Raw genomic sequence first — 17,796 nt, 5'->3', positions numbered from 1 at the left:
GAATAAGCATATGCTAATCACGCCCAGATGTAAAGAACCTACGGATGTTGTCTCATAGGGCCAAAGAGACGTTGCAGATGCGATCAAGTGGAGGCTCTTGAGATGGGGAGATGACCCTAGGTCACCTGGCTGGGCCTGATGTAATCACAGGGTCCTTACATGAGGGATGCACAAGGAGTTGGAACTTGGTGTGACAACAAAAGCAGAGGGACAGACAGAAAAGAGGCTGCTGGCTTTGCAGATAGAGGAAAAGGGGCCACCAGCTAAAGGATCTGGCAGCTTCGGGAGGCTGGGACAGGGGAGAAAACAAATCCTTCCCCAGAGCCTCCAGAAGGAACACAGCCCTGTGGACCCAGATCCAGTCCTGACCTCCAGAACCGTACGATAATCAACTTGTGTTATTTCAAGCCACTACACTTGTGGGGTTTGTGCCACAAGGACACTAACACACACACACACACACACACACACACACACACACACACTTCTTTTAACTCTAGCGACCTTGAGTATCATTTAAAGTGCTGGTCCTCGGGGGTTCATATGTGCATGTTTTTCTTCTGGACTAGACCGTACAAGTCAGAGGGGCTGGGCCTGCTTTCTTTCCGGTGCCCTTCTGTCACCCCCAGAGAGCAATGTGCCACCAGGTGCTCAGTAACTCCTGTGGAAGGTCTGCGGGACCGTGCTGCTGCGCCTCTCACCAGTTCCAGAGTCAGGCGAAAGAGAAACGGGGGCAAAGCCAAGGGCTGAGCCAGTTCCTCCAAGACTAAGGAGTTTCCACATTAGTCACTACCAGCAAGTTTCCAATCTGCCAAGGGGGACCCAGGAGCAGGGACTGCTCACTCACCCTAGCAATCCCGTCCTACTTTAGCCCCAGATAAGGGACTAGAGCAACGGCATAGCCGCCTTGCCATCATGCCACATATCAAATGACCAGCCACAAGAAGCTGAGAGGCAGGGAAAATTGGCCAAGGAACTACTTTAGAATTTGGAGAAGAGCGGTCCCCCTACAAACAGCCCAGGTAAAGCTGTCTACCAGGAAGTTTCAGAGACATACATACTAAAGGCAAATGAGAGCGACTGCTGTTGATCAGAAATTGCTATCGCTCACAGCCAGGGTAGGTCAATGTGGCTCCCAGCACAGCTTGCCAGGAAATGACACAATGTCCCCAGAAGATGGAGCAGCTAAAGCCCGGGCTAGAAATCACGGACAGATTCAGTGTTTGTTTCCTAGAGGCCCCACCTCTCTCATCACGAGGCCAGAACGGCTCACAGACCTCCACTCCTTACCAGCAAACTTCAGGTACCTCGCCCTGCAAATCAGCCATCCTGTCGTCCCCACCTCGGGGGCAGGGGCTGCTGGTTTTGCAGCGTCCAGGCTGGGGTGGGGGCGGGGAGGAAACAGGGCCACACCTTCAGCAGTTGCAGCATTTGCCAGTTGCGTCACGGCCAAAGGCACTGGAGAATGTCAGCAGGAAGCAAGTGGGAACAGAGGGGTCCTATGAGGTCCCCGAGTCCCCAGCAGAGAAGGAGAGAACAGGCACACACACGTGTGCACGCGAGGCCAAGGAGCAGAGGCTGCATGCCCTCAATGGATCCACAGGCTCTGGGGCCGGGCAGATCCGGTCTAACACCCAGCGACCCACTTCACTGGCCCCATGTGGCCTCGGACAAGCCACCTGACCTCACCACGCTTCACGTTCCTTCTCTGCAAAAGGAGAACAAAAGCCCCCACCTGACTGGTGTCCAACACCGAGCGAGCGGCGACAGAGTGACGTGAACAACATGAGCTGCACGGTAAGCCCACGGTCAGGGGTGGGAGGACAAGGACGGATAAGTTATTATTTGCTCCACAAGCACTGGGACAACAGATTTTTTTTTCTATTTGTGCCTAAAATGTTTACCCACATCTCTCATTAATGATAAAGATAAAAGCTCCACTTGGTGAACCGGCATGACCCAATCCTCCCCCACCGACCATTCCTCGTGTACAATCCCGACGTGGAGTCGAACCATGATCTCACACGGGAACATATCAAGCGATTCAGCTGGAAATGCAAACAGTCTGCTATCCGTGCCCAACCGAAGGGCAAAGCAGAAGATGAAGCCTCCGTGAGTCAGAGGTCGCCGCTGCGGCAGGCAGGACACATTACTCTGCGCTCCACAGGGAAAGACGACGTGTCCTGGTGGGAGCTAAAGAGGAGCAGAGCGACAGAGGACAACAGCCCCGAGCAGGAACAGGACTGCAGGAAATGGAAGCTGGCAAAAGCACAGATAAGTGATGGGTAAAAACTATCCTTGACACTGGCCCTTGGGTTTTAAAGAAGAAACAGAATCCAACTGCAAGGTGGACATGTGAAGAACCAGGACGTGAGACAAAAACTTAAGGTACTACAGAAAGCCTTGCTGCTCCCCCATTTCCTAAATCACAGGGAATATCAGAGAGGGGGGGAGAGCCACAAAATGACAAAATGAGTATGACTGAGCCCCGGGACCCAGGCAGCACGGCTCCAAACCCGCCCCAGCCCTGCTCTGCAGCAGCCAGGTGACAAAGGAGCAAGGCAGGGAGCCATCTGTGCCACAGTGTCTGCCCTCTCATTTAGGGAGAACAGTCCCTGCCCTGCCTGAGCTGTGAGCTGCAGAGTTCACTGGACAAGTAGTTTCAAGCACTCACTTCGCACAAAGACACTGTGGAGCCTTGTGGGAGACAGAGATGAATCACACACACAGCCCGCTCTCTCCAGAGCTGATCCTCTCTCAGGAGAAGCAAGACAAGTGCCCCAGTAACAAAAGGAGGTAGACAGCGGGGTCATGAGCAGTCTGGGAGCTCAAGGCTGCGTCCAGTTTGGCAATTCGTTCCACACTTCTGGGCACGATGCTAGGCCCTGGGGATACTAAAACGAACAAGACATTGTCCCTCTCTTTGAGGAACCGAATTCTAGAAGGAAAAACAGCCATATCAACAAATTATCCACCAGGCAATGCCTTGAGTGCTGTACAGAAGTACGAATACAAAACCGTGCTAACAGAAGAGGGAGCAGCTGCTGCTACCTCAGGCCCCTGGGCAGCTCTAAAGGAGGCGAGACTTCAGCTGAGCCTTGAATGATGAGCAAGCTTGTACTTGCCAAGTAAAGAAGAGACAGGAGGGCCTGAGGGGCAACGGCAGCAGCATACGAGAGCTGAGTCCCAAAAGGTCCTGGATCTTCCAAAGGCCTGGGGCAGCTAGCAGCAAGAGGCCAGGCTGGAAGGAATCGGACAGACTGGAGGATGCATCAGCAGTGGCTCTGTGGGAAAGGACACGCCCGAGCCACGCCTGGAAGGACAACTACCGAGACTCAAGGATTCTGGGAGATGCGGTGTGAGAATGTGCCCTAAAACGGCACAAGCCAGACGTGGGCCTTTGGCAGCAGGTGTCCATAGAGCCAAAGAGCGTTCAGGAAAAATCCAGAGGCCCAAGAAGGTGCTGACTATTCAGAGAGCGTCAGGGAGGAGAAAGAATGACCCAGGAAAGCATCTGCTAGAAAGAAGAAGGTGCTGACTATTCAGAGAGCGTCAGGGAGGAGAAAGAATGACCCAGGAAAGCATCTGCTAGAAAGAAGAACGAGACCTATTCCAACCCTTGTGCAGCGGGGGGAGCAGCAAGCATCCAAGTAAAGGTGAAGAAGCAAAGCTCCATGTAAATCCCACGCTTCTGAAAGCAGGAAGAGAACACTGGCTCTAGACAACTGAGATCTGGGGGCTTCGCTGGAAGAAAATGTCCCATTGGGATTCCAGGCCAAAGGCTCTCTACTGGGCTGGGGGTTGGTCAGAACACATCTCCTCACCTGAGGGTTTTCCCCCTTCCCCAAATTCTCACTTTCCCTCCCAAGCAAATTAGAATTAGGGGGCAAGGCTGCCGACAGGGCGGCTCCCCCAAATGCAACTTCCTAATTCCAAGCATGACCATCCAGACCCAGAAGAGTGCTTTCGTCGATGTGAGCAGCCCCCTTTTGTGAACTGCTACCATATGTCAAACCACCCTGGCCTGCCCCACTTCTTGGGCATTACAGCAAAAATGCCCTGGATGCTGATCTTGGGCCTGGTGCCTGACCCAGTGAAGTTAGGAAAGTGGATTTTCCTTCCTAAAGCAGACTTCATAGACTCCCACAACAAGGGTCAACTCTCAAAGGCAGCCGGCCCTTCAGACAGCAAGGCCTCATACACTTCCCCTCACAGATCCCTCTCCCAGAGCCCAGGACGGCCCCTCTCCACTTTCCTCTCCACTTTCCGCCCCATAGCACCTGCCTCCACCCCCCAGGTCCCTCACCTTCCCTTCTAAGGGGCCTCAACCAGGGAGGCTGAAGAAACTCATCCAACCAGTTCCCAGGTGGGAGGAAAGGAGCCTTCTCCCTGAGCTGAGAGGTTAGGAGAGCAGAAGGCAGCCGGGAGGGGCAGCTGTCACCAAAGCCCAGATTCTCGGGGGAGGGGATGCACGTGGTGTGGAGCAGCACAGACCAGGCAGCACAGTCCTGCTCCTGGAAGAGCGAGGCCTTGCTTCAAGGTAAAATACACAGCCAAGTCAGGGTGGCAATCTGCTCCCCGACCTCCCTGCTCCTGCAGCCCAGAGCTCCAGAAGTGGTGGGCACAGCCCCTGCCTAGCAGTGTCCATCCGGGATGAAACAGCGTGGGGGAGAACTTCCTTTCACTTGCTGACCTGCCACCACTTGATTTTATCCAAAATAGCCACCCTCTGTGGATTCTGGGAAAAAGAAACTTCAGGAAGAAGTAGGAGATTAACTCTGCTTTTCCCAGTGCCTATGCACCTTTGTGCTGGGTCCCTCCAACAGCGGCCCCTTCTCTAAACCACCCAACTCTGAATGTTCAGAAATCAGAAGACCCTCTGAAAACCCCCAGCAGAACCGTCTATAGCCTCCTCGAAAAAGGAACATAGGACTGTCTTGCTCTTACCCAGCCACAACTGACAAATCCACTAGAAGAAACCAGGGCAGGATAGGAGGAAAACAACAACAACAAACACAATAGCTCTCCTTTACCTGCAACCACGGTGTTCCTCAGTTTCTGAACCCCCAAGGGAGAAACCTACCTTTTGCCCCCAAACCTGTGGCTGGCCAGGTTTCACGGGGGGGGGGGGGGTAGTTCAGAGAAGCCTGGAGGCCCAGAGCTGAGAGTACTTGTCAGGCCCCCTCGTACCCCTGGCCTGGCCTCAGCAGGGTACCTTACCGCCTTCCTCAAAAGGGCTCCCATCAGAGCACCGAGAGGGCCGCCTGGGGCCTGGGAGCTGCATCCTCCCAGGCCCGGCAGCCCAGCGGTTAACAGGCTTGGGGCGAGCAGCGAGCTGCCACCAACAGCCTCGGGAATTAAAGTGCCCGCCGCCTCCTGCAAAACCTCTCCAATCAATGTCCTATTCAGAACCAGTTCTGCGTGTGGGTCATGCTTTCTGCATTTCTTTCATTCCTGATGCCTGGGGGGCCCCTGACGGAGGAAATGAGGCTTCTCACCCTAATTCAGCAGGTGCCCCCTGAGTGAGGACCCAGGTCACAGCTGGGCAGGTCAGCACTGCCCCACGGAGGACATGCAAATACGTGGGCAATTAAACACAAGGGGACACTAACTGTAGGAAGTCAAACACTGACGACACTTGAACAAAGCCCGATCATTCAGCAGCACAACAATACTCCATTTACGTGACTCCTCCCCCAGCCCAGGCCCTCAAAGCCTGAGGATATTAACCCCTGTCCTTACAACAGCCAGGAGCACAGGAAAGGGGCAGGTGGGAGCAGGAATTATTATCCCCGTTTTACAGATCAGGAACCGGAGGTACCAGTGGCTCCCAAAATGCCAGACTGGAACACCAACTAGCATGCTATTCGGGCGCACCAGGCCTCGTGCTGAACACAATCTCTACGTAATCTCCTCACAACAACCCCAAGGTCCAGAACCATGTGTTCACTTAACCGAGGCCGGAACAGTGAGGTAGGAGGGAAAGCCAGGGTTTCCTGGAATCCTTGCTTCTTGAGTTCACCATTCCTCAACACTGCCTCCTATGGGGGGCCTTAAGGGATGCAGATGGCACTCCGTCAGCCCACTTTGTATGAATGCCCTCGGGCACTTTAAGTTTTACAAGCAACACTTTGCTCAGAACAAGTTCTTACGCTACAGGGCAACCTCAGAAAGATGGCAAAATGGAGTCACCTGGGAATTTATAACTCCCTTCTAGAAGCTTCCAGGAATGGTTTATGTGCCCATTGAAGATGGCCCACGGACCAGTGCACAGGCTGCCTTTCTGCACCCCGTCACAGTGAGGGGTACTCCTCTGCACAGCAGCTTGATGAGGAGCAAGGACCTGAAGTGTCTTCTGTGAACGCTCTAACTTCTTCACACAGTTACAGCCTCCTACAGGTAAGAACCAGATCTTGTTGTACCCTTTTGCCTCCAGGTCTTCTGACACTCAAATGCCTACTGCTGATTTTGGGAGCTGTGCAAACACATGCTAGAAAAAGGCCAAAGTGAAGCACACAGGGTCGATGGTATTTTCTGAGCTCTTATGGGAGAAAAAGGTTTGGGAATGGAGAGCCAAGCTGTTCACCTCTTCTTGGCTGCCTGGTCAGACCCAGCCCAGCTGAAAGCTGCAGAATCGAGGCTTAGAGGACTTCCTTCTGAAAACAGGATTACTCAAACCCGCTAACATTTATTGGCAGTATAAACCATGTCCCAGGTCGTGAGAACACAGCAATACAGAAGACAAATCCTTGCTATCAGAAGCTTACCCTCCAGGAAGGAAGGACACAAAAGGTAGACAAATGGCTAATATATTTCTGGATAGTGGTAAGTGTCATAAAGAAGATAAAGCAGGGAAAAGAGTGAGGCACTCTCTCTCAAATAAATAAAAATAAATCTTTTTTAAAAAGGGGAGGAGCGTCTGGATGGCTCAGTCGGTTAAGCACCTGCCCTCAGCTCAGGTTATGATCTCAGGGTCCTGGGATGGAGTCCTGAGCCTGGCTCCCTGCTCAGCAGGGATTGCTTATCCCTCTCCCTCTGACCCTGCTTGGGCATGCTCGGGAACGTGCACTCTCTCTTTCTCTCTCAAAAATTAATTAATTAATTAATTCTTAAAATAAAAAAAAAGTGGGGGATGGGGATGTTATTTGGTCAAGAGGCCCGGGAAGGCTCCGAGGAAGGGACTCTTGAGCACAATCCTATTTAAGAAGCAGGCAGACATGCAAAGTTCTGGGGGAAGAGCCTTCCAACAATCCTTTCCTCCACTCCACCTCAGCCACCCACCCACACATTTCATATGTCCTAGACCTCATCACCACCAGTAAGTGCAGCCTTCCAAAGTATCTTACTTTTCAGCATCCCACTCTCCGCACCCACTGAAGAGGAGCTGAGTATAAACATTACTAACCACACAACAAAATAAGCCATTACAAGATGGAACAAACTGGTACTCCAAGAGCTAAAAGAAAAGAAAAATCTGGACACCTGGGTGGCTCAGACAGTTGAGCATCTGACTCTTGGTTTCGGCTCAGGTCATGATCTCATGGGTCATGGGATCCAGCCCATGTACAGCTCCATGCTCAGTAGGGAGTCTACCTGAACACCCTCTCCCTCTGCCCCTGCCCCCACTCTCTCTCAAATAAATAAATCTTAAAATAAATAAATAAATTTTCCAATAAAGAAAAGCCCAGGACTAGATGGCCCCACTAGTGAATTCTACCAAATACTTAAAGGAATTAATACCAATTCTTTACAAACTCTTCCAAAAATAGAAGAGGAAGGAATACTTCCCAACTCATTCTATGAGGCCATATTGCCCTGATATCAAAACCAGACATCACAAGAAAAGAAAGCTACAGTCTAAAATCCCTAATAAAGATGCAAAAAATCCCCAGCAAAATACTAATAGAAACCAGTAATACATAAAAAGGAGTATACACTATGACCATATGGATATTAATGAAGTACAAAACCACCTGATAATCTCAGTAGACCCAGAAGAAACATTTGACAAAACTTAATGCCCTTCCATAATAAAAACACTTCCACAAACTAGGAATAGAGGGGAACATCCCCATCCTTATAAAAAGCATCTACAAAAAACCTATTGGTACTTCATACTTAATGAAGAAAGACTGAATGCCTTTCCCCTAAGATCAGGAGCAAGACAAGGATGTCATGCCATGTCTATTCAACACTGTACTAGAGTTCTAGCCAGGGCAATTAAGCAAGAAAAAGAAATAAAAGACATTCAGATTGAAAAGGAAGAAGTAAAACTATCTCTATTCACAGATGACATAATCTTGTATATAGAAAACCCTATACAGAAAAGGATTCCACTATAAAACCACCCTAAGGAATCCACTATAAAACTACTAGTACTAATGAAAGAGTTCAGCAACATAGCAGGTTACAAGATCAACACACAAAAATCAATTTTATTCCTATACACTGGCAGTGAACAATCCAAAAATGAAATAAAGAAACAAAACAACACCATTTATAATAGCAGCAAAAAGCTTAAAATACTTCGGAATATATTTATTTATTCATAATTTTTTTTAATTTATTTATTGGACAGAGAGAGAGAACACAAGCAGGGGGAGCGGTAAGCAGAGGGAGAGGGAGAAGCAGGCTCTCCGCTGAGCAGGGAAACAATGCAGGGTTCTATCCCAGGACCCTGGGATCATGACCTGAGCCGAAGGTGGACACTTAACCAACTGAGCCACCCAGGTGCCCCTGGAATATCTTTAACAAGAGAAGTGTAAGACTTCTATACTGGAAACCACAAAACACCCCTGAAAGAATTAAAGATTTGAATCAATGGAAAGACATCTCATGTTCTCATGCATCAGAACCCTTAACATTGTTAAGCTGACAATATTCCCCAAATCAATCTACCAGCTCAACACGATCTCTGTGAAAATCTCAGCTGGGTTTTTTTTGTGTGTTTTTTTGTGTTTTTTTTGCAGAAACTGACAAGCAGATCCTAAAATTCCTATGGAAAAGCAAGAGACCCAGAATAAACAAAACAATCTTGCAAAAGACCAAAGTTGGAAGACTCACAGTTCCTGATTTCAACACTAACTAGGAAGCTATGCTTCCTAAGACTATGCTGTGCTGGCATAAAGGCAGACATCCAGATTAATAGAATAGAATCGAGAGTACAGAAATAAAACCTCACATTTACAGTCAACTGATTCTTCATCAAGGGTACCAGGATGATTCAACAGAGAAAGAACAGACTTTCAGGGCGCCTGGGTGGCTTAGTTGGTTAAGCATCTGCCTTCGGCTCAAGTCATGATCCCAGGGTCCTGGGATGGAGCCCCCCCTTGGGCTCCCTGCTCAGGGAAGCAGGGAAGTCTGCTTCTTCCTCTCCCCCTCCCCCTGCTTGTGATGCCTCTCTCGCTGGCTGTCTCTATCTCTGTTGAATAAATAAATAAAATCTTTAAAAAAAAAAAAAAAGAAAGAACGAACGGACTTTCAAGAAATGGTACTAAGACAACTGGATATTCACATGCAAATGAATGAATGTAGTTCACACTATAGGCAAAAACCAAGGCAAAATGTATCATGGGGGGCGCCTGGGTGGCACAGCCCTTAAGCATCTGCCTTTGGCTCAGGGCGCGATCCCAGCGTTCTGGGATTGAGCCCCACATCAGGTTCCTCTACTATGAGCCTGCTTCTTCCTCTCTCACTCCCCCTGCTTGTGTTCCCTCTCTCACTGGCTGTCTCTATCTCTGTTGAATAAATAAATAAAATCTTAAAAAAAAAAATGTATCATGGACCTAAAGGTGAGACCTAAAACTATAAAACTTTTAAAAGAAAACATAGAAGTAAATTTTGGTGAATTTGGGTTAGCAATGGTTTCTTAAATATCAAAATCACACACACCAAAATAAGTAAACTAGACTTTATCAAAATTAAAAACTTTAGTGTACCAAAGGGCGCTATCAAGAAAGTAAAAAAAAAAAAAAAAAGTGAAAAGACAAATCACCAAATGGGAGAACATAGTTGTAAATCATGTATCTGACAATGGACTTGTAACTACGCTAAGGAACTCTGACAACAATAATAAAACTCAATTTAAAAATGGGCAAAGACTTGAACAGATATTTCTCTAAAGAGGATATACGAATGGCCAATAAGCACATGAAAATATGCTCAACATCCTACATAGTTGGGGAGTGGAGAAATTAGAACCTTTGCACACTGCTGCTAAGAATGTAAAATGGGGCGCCTGGGTGGCACAGCGGTTAAGCGTCTGCCTTCGGCTCAAGGCGTGATCCCGGCGTTATGGGATCGAGCCCCACATCAGGCTCCTCTGCTGTGAGCCTGCTTCTTCCTCTCCCACTCCCCCTGCCTGTGTTCCCTCTCTCGCTGGCTGTCTCTATCTCTGTCGAATAAATAAAATCTTAAAAAAAAAAAAAAAGAATGTAAGATAGTGCAGGTTATTTGGAAAACAATTTAGCAGTTCCTCAAAAAGTTAGAGTTCCCATGTGGCCAGGCAAATGTACTCCTGGGTATATACCTAAGAGAACTTAAAAATGTCCATACAAAAAGCTGTACATAACTGTTCACAGCACCATTATTCATAATACCCAAAATGTGGAAACAGTTCAAATGCCCATCAACTGATGAAAAGATAAACAAAATGCAGTTTATCCATAAGACGGATTATTTGGCAATAAAAAGAAAGAATGAAGGTCTGATTACGTTCCACAACACCCATGACTCTTGAAAACATCATGCTAAGTGAAAGATGTCATAATAAACTGCATATTTATGAACTCATTTATGTGAAATATCCAGAATAGGCAAATACATAGAGAAAGTAGATTTGTGGTTGCATGGGGATGGGGGATAGAAAGAATGGGAAATGACTGCTAATGGGTATGGGGTTTCTTTTTTTTTAAGGTAGTTTTTTGGGTTTTTGTTTTTAAGATTTTATTTTTATTTATTTGACAGAGAGCACAAGCTGCGGGAGCAGCAGAGGGCAAGGGAGAGGCAGGCTCAAGAAGCAGGAGGCCCAATGCGGGGTTCAATCCCAGGCCCCTGGGATCATGACCTGAGCTGAAGACAGACGCTTAAGGGCTGAGCCACCCAGGCACCCGAGGGTATGGGGTTTCTTTGGGGACGATAAAAATGTTTTAGGATTAGATAGTGGTAATGGCTGCACGACTCTGTGAATATATTAAAAACCACTAAATACTTTACATGGATGAATTTTAAGATATGTGAAATACATCTCAAAGTTATAAATTAGTCAATCAAATCTTAAAAAGGAGTCAGTCAGTGGGAAAAGTACAGACTATTCAATAACTGGTCCTAGAAAATTTGGCTATTCCTCCAGAAAAAATAAAATCAGTTTGATCTTACAAGGCTGAGTGGTTCTCTACTTTGGCTGGACATAAAAGTCACCTGGAGCGTTTCATAACGATGCCTGGGCCCCACCCCAAGATATTTTTATTTTATTGGTCTGATCTGAAGTGAGACTCAGACATCAGTACTTTCTTTTTTAAAGCTCCTCATAAGGCTTTAGTGTTGGAGCCAGAGTTAAGATCCAGGCTCATATGAAGAAAATACATTCCAGGTGAATTTAAAATGTAAGCATGGGAAGCAAAACGTAAATTTAAAAGAAAATATACAAATGTATTTTAAAAGTCAGAGTAGGAAAGGATTTCTTGAACAAGAGAAAGTACAAACAAAAGACTGGTAAACCTGACATTAAAATTAAAACTTCCTTATGAAAAAAATGACACTTATTAATAAAGTTAAGATAACCCACAGTTCTATGTAATGAGTATAACCTACCCAAGATCAGTTAACATACGTAGCTTAACTCCTACAAATCAAAAAGAAAAAGGCAATAGCACATTTTTTTTTAACTTGAGAGCAGAAGAGAGCATGTACCAGTTGATTTAAACACATCAACATGGATAAATCTAGATAACAATGTTGGATAAAAAAAATCCAAGTTCAAGAAGACCACACTGACCATGATGTTGTATACATCAAAATTAAAACATGATACCATATCTTACTTACGGACAACAGTAAAAAGTATAAAAACATGCAAAGGTATAATAAACACCATATTCAGGAGAATGTCACTTCTGGGGAGGGAGGGAAAAGAAAGGTTTCCCCAAGAAACCATGTTCCCTTGCATGTGGAACATTCTCACTCTCTTGATAAATGAGAGGCAAATTCGATAGGATTACCATTTGCCAGGTCAGGATGGTGGGCACGGGAACCCGGGCGGGGGTTCCTAGGCAGGGGTGGGCCCCAGCCTCCCGGAGACTGGGGCAACCAGCACCGAGGCTACACACCGAAGCACCTTTCAGCAGCTACCATAACCAAACGAAGGAACACAGCTCCTGATGGAAAAAGGCCTGGGCTGTCTAACGCTGCAGCTCCTCCCTGTCATTTTCTGGCCTCCGAAAGCACCGTGTGGCACCCAGGGAGATGCTTAAAACGGAACGGGACTGAAAGCATTCTCGTTTCTACGAAGGCAAGTGCCCTTTGGGCGAACTGGCAATCTACCGGGGTGGAGCTGGATTAGGGCTGGCCCTGTCTCTGCTGTCCCGTAACACATGAAAACTGCACTGGTTGGACTCCCCGTGGAGACAGCTGTCCAGAAAGCCACATTTTTAAGAGAGTTTTGAAACAGTCTTGGGTAAAGCTGAGCGCCTGCGACCCGGGGTCATTCAAAAGTTCAAATCACATTCCTGCCAAGTCTTGGGGAGTGATCCTGGACAAATTTCCAACCTTGCGTGGACTACACTTCCTTCTCTGTGGCTGGGGGTAACACCACTTACTTGGCCTGAGAGGAGTAGTGATACTATTACCTAAGTATGAACGTTTTTGAAACTTTTCGTCCATCTGGTTGGGAATCTTTTAAAAAAATACGGTAAGCACTTCCTTGCATGCCTTCCTAAACAGTCAAGGGAGCATAATTCAACCTTGTCTGGATGACTCAAGGTCACAATTACAGCAAAGCATCAATTATCAAAATGATAATCCCCCCCGAGGGCCAAGGTGTGCCAGGTCATCCGTCCTAAATAAGAGACCCCGGCTTCCGCCAGCGCCAGCCCCTCCTCCTGGTCCGACCTCTGTCCACTCTTCCTGCCAGCTCTCAGCTCCTCGTGGGCATTTCCCTCTCTGCGCTCATCTCTTTACCGTGTTTCCTCTGCTGCTCCCTTTCAGCTGCTGGCTCGGAAGGAGGACGGCAGCACATATAGGAGTTAAACCGAGTCTGAAGGCGCAAGGGTGAAAAATACCGTAGGAACTTGCGTCCTGGCTGATCTGGGGCTGGCTGGCTGATGCGGGTAAGCGAGGCTGCAGAGGGGACAGGTCAGGAAGAACATGAAAGAGGTGACCCCCACCACTGCCTTCCGTGGCGTATTACGGCACCTAGTATGGGATGAACTATACTCAAAACTACAAGCACACCCCCCTGTTGGCTCTGGGCCCAACCTGCATGGGGGCAGAGCCCGCAGCGCACCTGGCGGGACTGGACCCAGTGACCCGGGCAGCCTTGCGCTTTCCAGGCTGCAGGAATACAGAGCGGCCTGCCCCTCTGCCACAGCAGCCGACCACAGGTTAACTCTCCTAACTATCCTAGACACCTTTAGAAAGGAAGAGAGCATTTGTGAAGAGTGTGAAAATCTCTTTAATTCTTAAGATTTCACCATACGGTAGGGTTTCACTTACACAAAAAATATTTATTGGAGGGGCGCCAGGGTGGCTCAGTCAGTTAAGCGCCTGCCTTCGGTTGGGGTCATGATGATGGGGGGGGGGCGATAGACCCCCCCAACAACAGGCTCTCTGCTCAGCAGGGAGTCTGCTTCTCCCTCTCCCTTTGCCCTTCCCCCCACTCATGTGGGAGCTCTCTCTCTTTCTCAAATAAATAAAATCTTTAAAAAAATATTTATTGGAACCCTACGACACAGCAAGCACTGGGGATGTAGCAATGTGCAGGGCAGACAGAGGCTGCGTGAATACTGGTTCCCCTTTCCTGTCAACAAGCACTTGTCAACTATTGCTCAAGAACCTCCAATGTATACACACACACACACACACACGTACACACACAGTATTGTAGCCTGGAGAGTATAGGATGTGAGTTTTTAAGAGCTTCCAGTACCTGTAGAACCCATCTCTCCTCTTGAGATCCTGTTACCGCAGTAAGAACTAGACTTCACTCATCCTGCATCTCTCCCTGCATTCACAGTCAGACCCCAGTAATAATCAGTAACTACGAGGACTCCCAAACCGGGTTTTCCAAAAGGCTGCCTGAGCGCATCAGAACCTTGTGCAGGTCCTGTGTCCAGCCACACAATCTGCTCAGCAGGAAACTTAAAAATCCACTGCCTGAGCTTAAACCAGAGATCCCTCCCCAAAGGCCAGCCAGAGAACTGCACAAAGCCTGGCTCTCCCTTTGCCTGCGTTCCCAGATGGCAACAGCCCACCCAGGTGGGGCCTCACCCCCACCACAGCCTTCTCCCCGCAGCTCCCAAGGAATAAAAACTGGAGCCAATGAGACCACCAAGCCCAGATTACTCTCAGGCCAGGACCTCCGCACAAGCTCCTCACACCCTGCTGATTACACTTCATACTGTTCTCTGTGCTACACAGGAACAAAGATGAATCCAGCACAGTTCCTGCCTCAGAGAGCTTCTCATCAAAAGGAGCACAGAGCAGAGACCCAGTTAACAAGACCAGCCATCATTGCTGACAGCTAACTCCCAGAGGGACTGCCGAGTGTCTCCAGGTGCACCACCTTCTAATCACGGGGTAGGCGACCCTGCCCAGTTCTCCTCCTCTAAGGTCACCCAAAACCAAAAATGCCTGGGGCTATTCAGGGCCATCTCTGCAACTTCCTCTGAGGCCAGATTGTAACTAGCTTTATGCAGTCTCTAGGCACCGATTGGCAGGCGCAGAAAGTTCCTTCACCACAGGGCCTGCCTGGCTGTCCTGCGTGCACCACCGGGGCCCTCAGGGGGTGTGGTCTGGCTGATGACCACTTCCCTGGGCCTCACCCTCCACAGCCCATCCCTGCTTCCTGAGCCAGGGCAGGGCCCCCAGGAAACCACTCACCACAGCTTTGACAGCAGTCTTCGAGCAGGCCCCTCCCTTTGAGGTCTGTGGTTCCAGCTGAGAGAAGAGTCCACAGCCTGGCTGGGAGGACACAGCGCGAAGCTGAGCCGCTAGAGTCCAGCCAGAACCCGAGATAAGGCTCTGCAAGAATCCTCTTGCCACCTATGCAATCTGCCCAGCCCTCCCCTCCTTCTCCCTCATCTCCCCCACCCCTTCTTCCCTCCCTCTCTGAACCTAACTTATCTACAGGAGGCTAGGAGAGGGGCAGATAGCCTTCCCAGCTGTGAGGCCAGGTGGAGAGGCCAGGGACCATGCTGTGATTCATCATGGTTGGTTAGAAGCTAGGGAAATTCCAGAGCAAGGGAAGGCCAGGGCTGCCCCCGGTCACCATGTCCCGGGGGAGAGGCAGCACACACCTGGGAGTCCTATGTCCTCAGCCCAACCATCGGAAATCTAGGATAGGGTAGAAAAGTCTCACTAACTAGAAAGTCTGCAGTACCTAAGGTTTCTGTTTTTATGTGCCTCCAATTCCCCATCTCTGCCCAACACTGGAAATGCAAAGCCTTTTATCCAGAGTCCTTAGCAATGGCATGATATATCCTGGGCTACCCTCCCCCACCCCGCACAATCTGGCTGCAGAAATAATACAACTATCACTTACTGAACACCTCCGTGGGCTCTGCTGAGCATTTAACACACATTCTCATTGTTCATTCTCACACAATACCGTAAGTGGTAGGTATGATGACTAACTCCATTTTACAGGTGAGAAACAGGCTCAGAGCAGTTTAGCACCATGGGCTAGCAAGCTGGAAAGCTGGGATCTGACCCCAGGTGCACCCAGTTCCAAACCCTGTCCCTCAATCCCAAAGTGGGTTGCTCCAACTGGGATTCAAGCAAAGGCGGTAAGAGATGAAGGGAAATTCTTCTCTCAGGCATTATCTCCCATATCCCTTGCTCAGGAGGCTTCCCAGGCCACCCCATCTAAAATGCCATCTCACCCTCTCTGTGGCAACACACATCCACCTTCCCTATCACATGTTTCTACTTATCACTGACAGGCTTGCCTTTTTTTTTTTTTTTTTTTTTTTAACTGACATGCTTTCTATTTCACTTTCTATCTTGCTCACTGTCAGCTCCCCCCACTACAAGTCAGTTCCAGGTCAATATTTGTGTATTTTGTCCACTGCATCTATATTCATATACAGTAGGCGCCAAATAAACGTTGAATGAACGAATACTTAGACACAGAACTAAGAAGCCTAACTGTAGGAAGAAAAAAAGAAGGACGATCCATCCAGTCCGGGGAAGGAGAGATGAGAAAAGAGTGTGTGTGGCCAGGAGCAAGTTAGGGGCCCTAAGAGGAGCCCAACAGGAGGAAATGAGGGTCTGCCAGGTCCCCTGTGGATTCCAGTGGAGCCTTCCCGCACAGTAGTGACTTCCAGCTGCCAAGGCTCCAGCCTGAGGGCTTCTGCTGGGGAGGGTGGGCAGGCAGCCCTGGAACAAAGGCCTATGGACATGCAGCTGGCCAGCGGGCCGGCACAGAGCAGAGGCCTGGGCCAGAGGGGCAGCCTGGGGGGGCCGGGGAGGCAAATGAGGAGCTGAAGAGGGCCTCGGTGCAGCTGCAAAGGCAACAGCCTCCCAAAGCCCAGAGTTCCCTCAACCCCCAACACAACAGAGAATAACTAGACGGATCCACAATTAACCCTCCAGAGTCAGCGCCCCAGCCTGGGCTTGTGGCGACCCCTCTAGGCTTGGAGCCAGAGCCTTCACAAGGTTCTGAGAGGGGGTGGAGGTGAAGGGGCAAGCCACGCGTCTGGAACACAGTCCCTTTTCCCCTCCAGCCCTGGTCATCCCTCAGGCCATGGCCTTTGGCCTCCTCCGGTGTAAACACAGTGACCCTGGGTTAGCTGTGGATTTGGTAAGCCAAATGTTTACTCTGTAGCTGAGCTATCACAGGCCACGGATGTAAACTTCCACCATAGGATCCTGGTATTTACCATCTCCTATGGCACGCATGGGACATAGCCAGTAAACTTTAAAGCTCTCGAGAGCCTCTGCTAGCCACAGTGAGCCCTTTATTTTGTGTAAGAGTTTATGGAGCACTTTCCACATGCCTGGCTTCATTTGATCCTCACCACAACCTCTATAAGGAAGAGAAGGCAAGTAACCCTGCTTTACTCACGTGGAAACTGAGTCTGAAAGATACGTGATTTGCCCACGTCATGCTTGAGAAAGCACGGATCAGCCAGAGCAGGAAATCTGAGTTCTAGTCCCCGTTTGGCCAACAGGGACCAGGCTCAAACTACCTCCCACCTCTGGGCTCTGCTTCCTTTGTGAGTAGACTAGGTTTATCAGAGGTGTCGTCCAGCACTAGCGACTCTACCAATCTTTCATGGTATGCAGTGGAGCCAAGACAAAAAGGCAAGCAAAATCCTGTGCTGGACTCTTGCCACTCCTCCTGATAGGCCACATCTAATAAAAGGCCACATCTTACAAAAGTGGAAAAGCCCCCAAAACAACTCTTAAACGACTCCTTCTGCTTCTAGGACTTGGTTTACCCCATGCTGACTCCCTGCCCTACCCCAGAGCAAGACACTAGGGAGCCAAGGGGTTGCCCAGCACTCAGGGAAGGGAATAGATTCAGCAGAAGCAGCAGGAGCATTAACAGCAGGCTTAGAAGGAAGAGATGAGGCATCT

The 17,796-nt window shown here is 49.0% G+C and overlaps 1 protein-coding gene across 10 annotated transcripts in view; it reads right to left on the bottom strand.

Annotated features, from left to right (window-relative positions):
* The window catches only part of PLEKHG3 (pleckstrin homology and RhoGEF domain containing G3), a 40,686-nt gene that overhangs the window by 21,412 nt on the left and 1,478 nt on the right, over window positions 1-17,796 (bottom strand). The window lies entirely within an intron of this gene.

Source organism: Ursus americanus, chromosome 26, assembly GCF_024610735.1.
Source record: "Ursus americanus isolate L20-20 chromosome 26, mUrsAme1.1.p, whole genome shotgun sequence".
NCBI lineage: Eukaryota > Metazoa > Chordata > Mammalia > Carnivora > Ursidae > Ursus > Ursus americanus.
The sequence above is the reverse complement of the archived record's forward strand: the minus strand, read 5'-3'. Positions and strand labels throughout refer to the sequence as shown.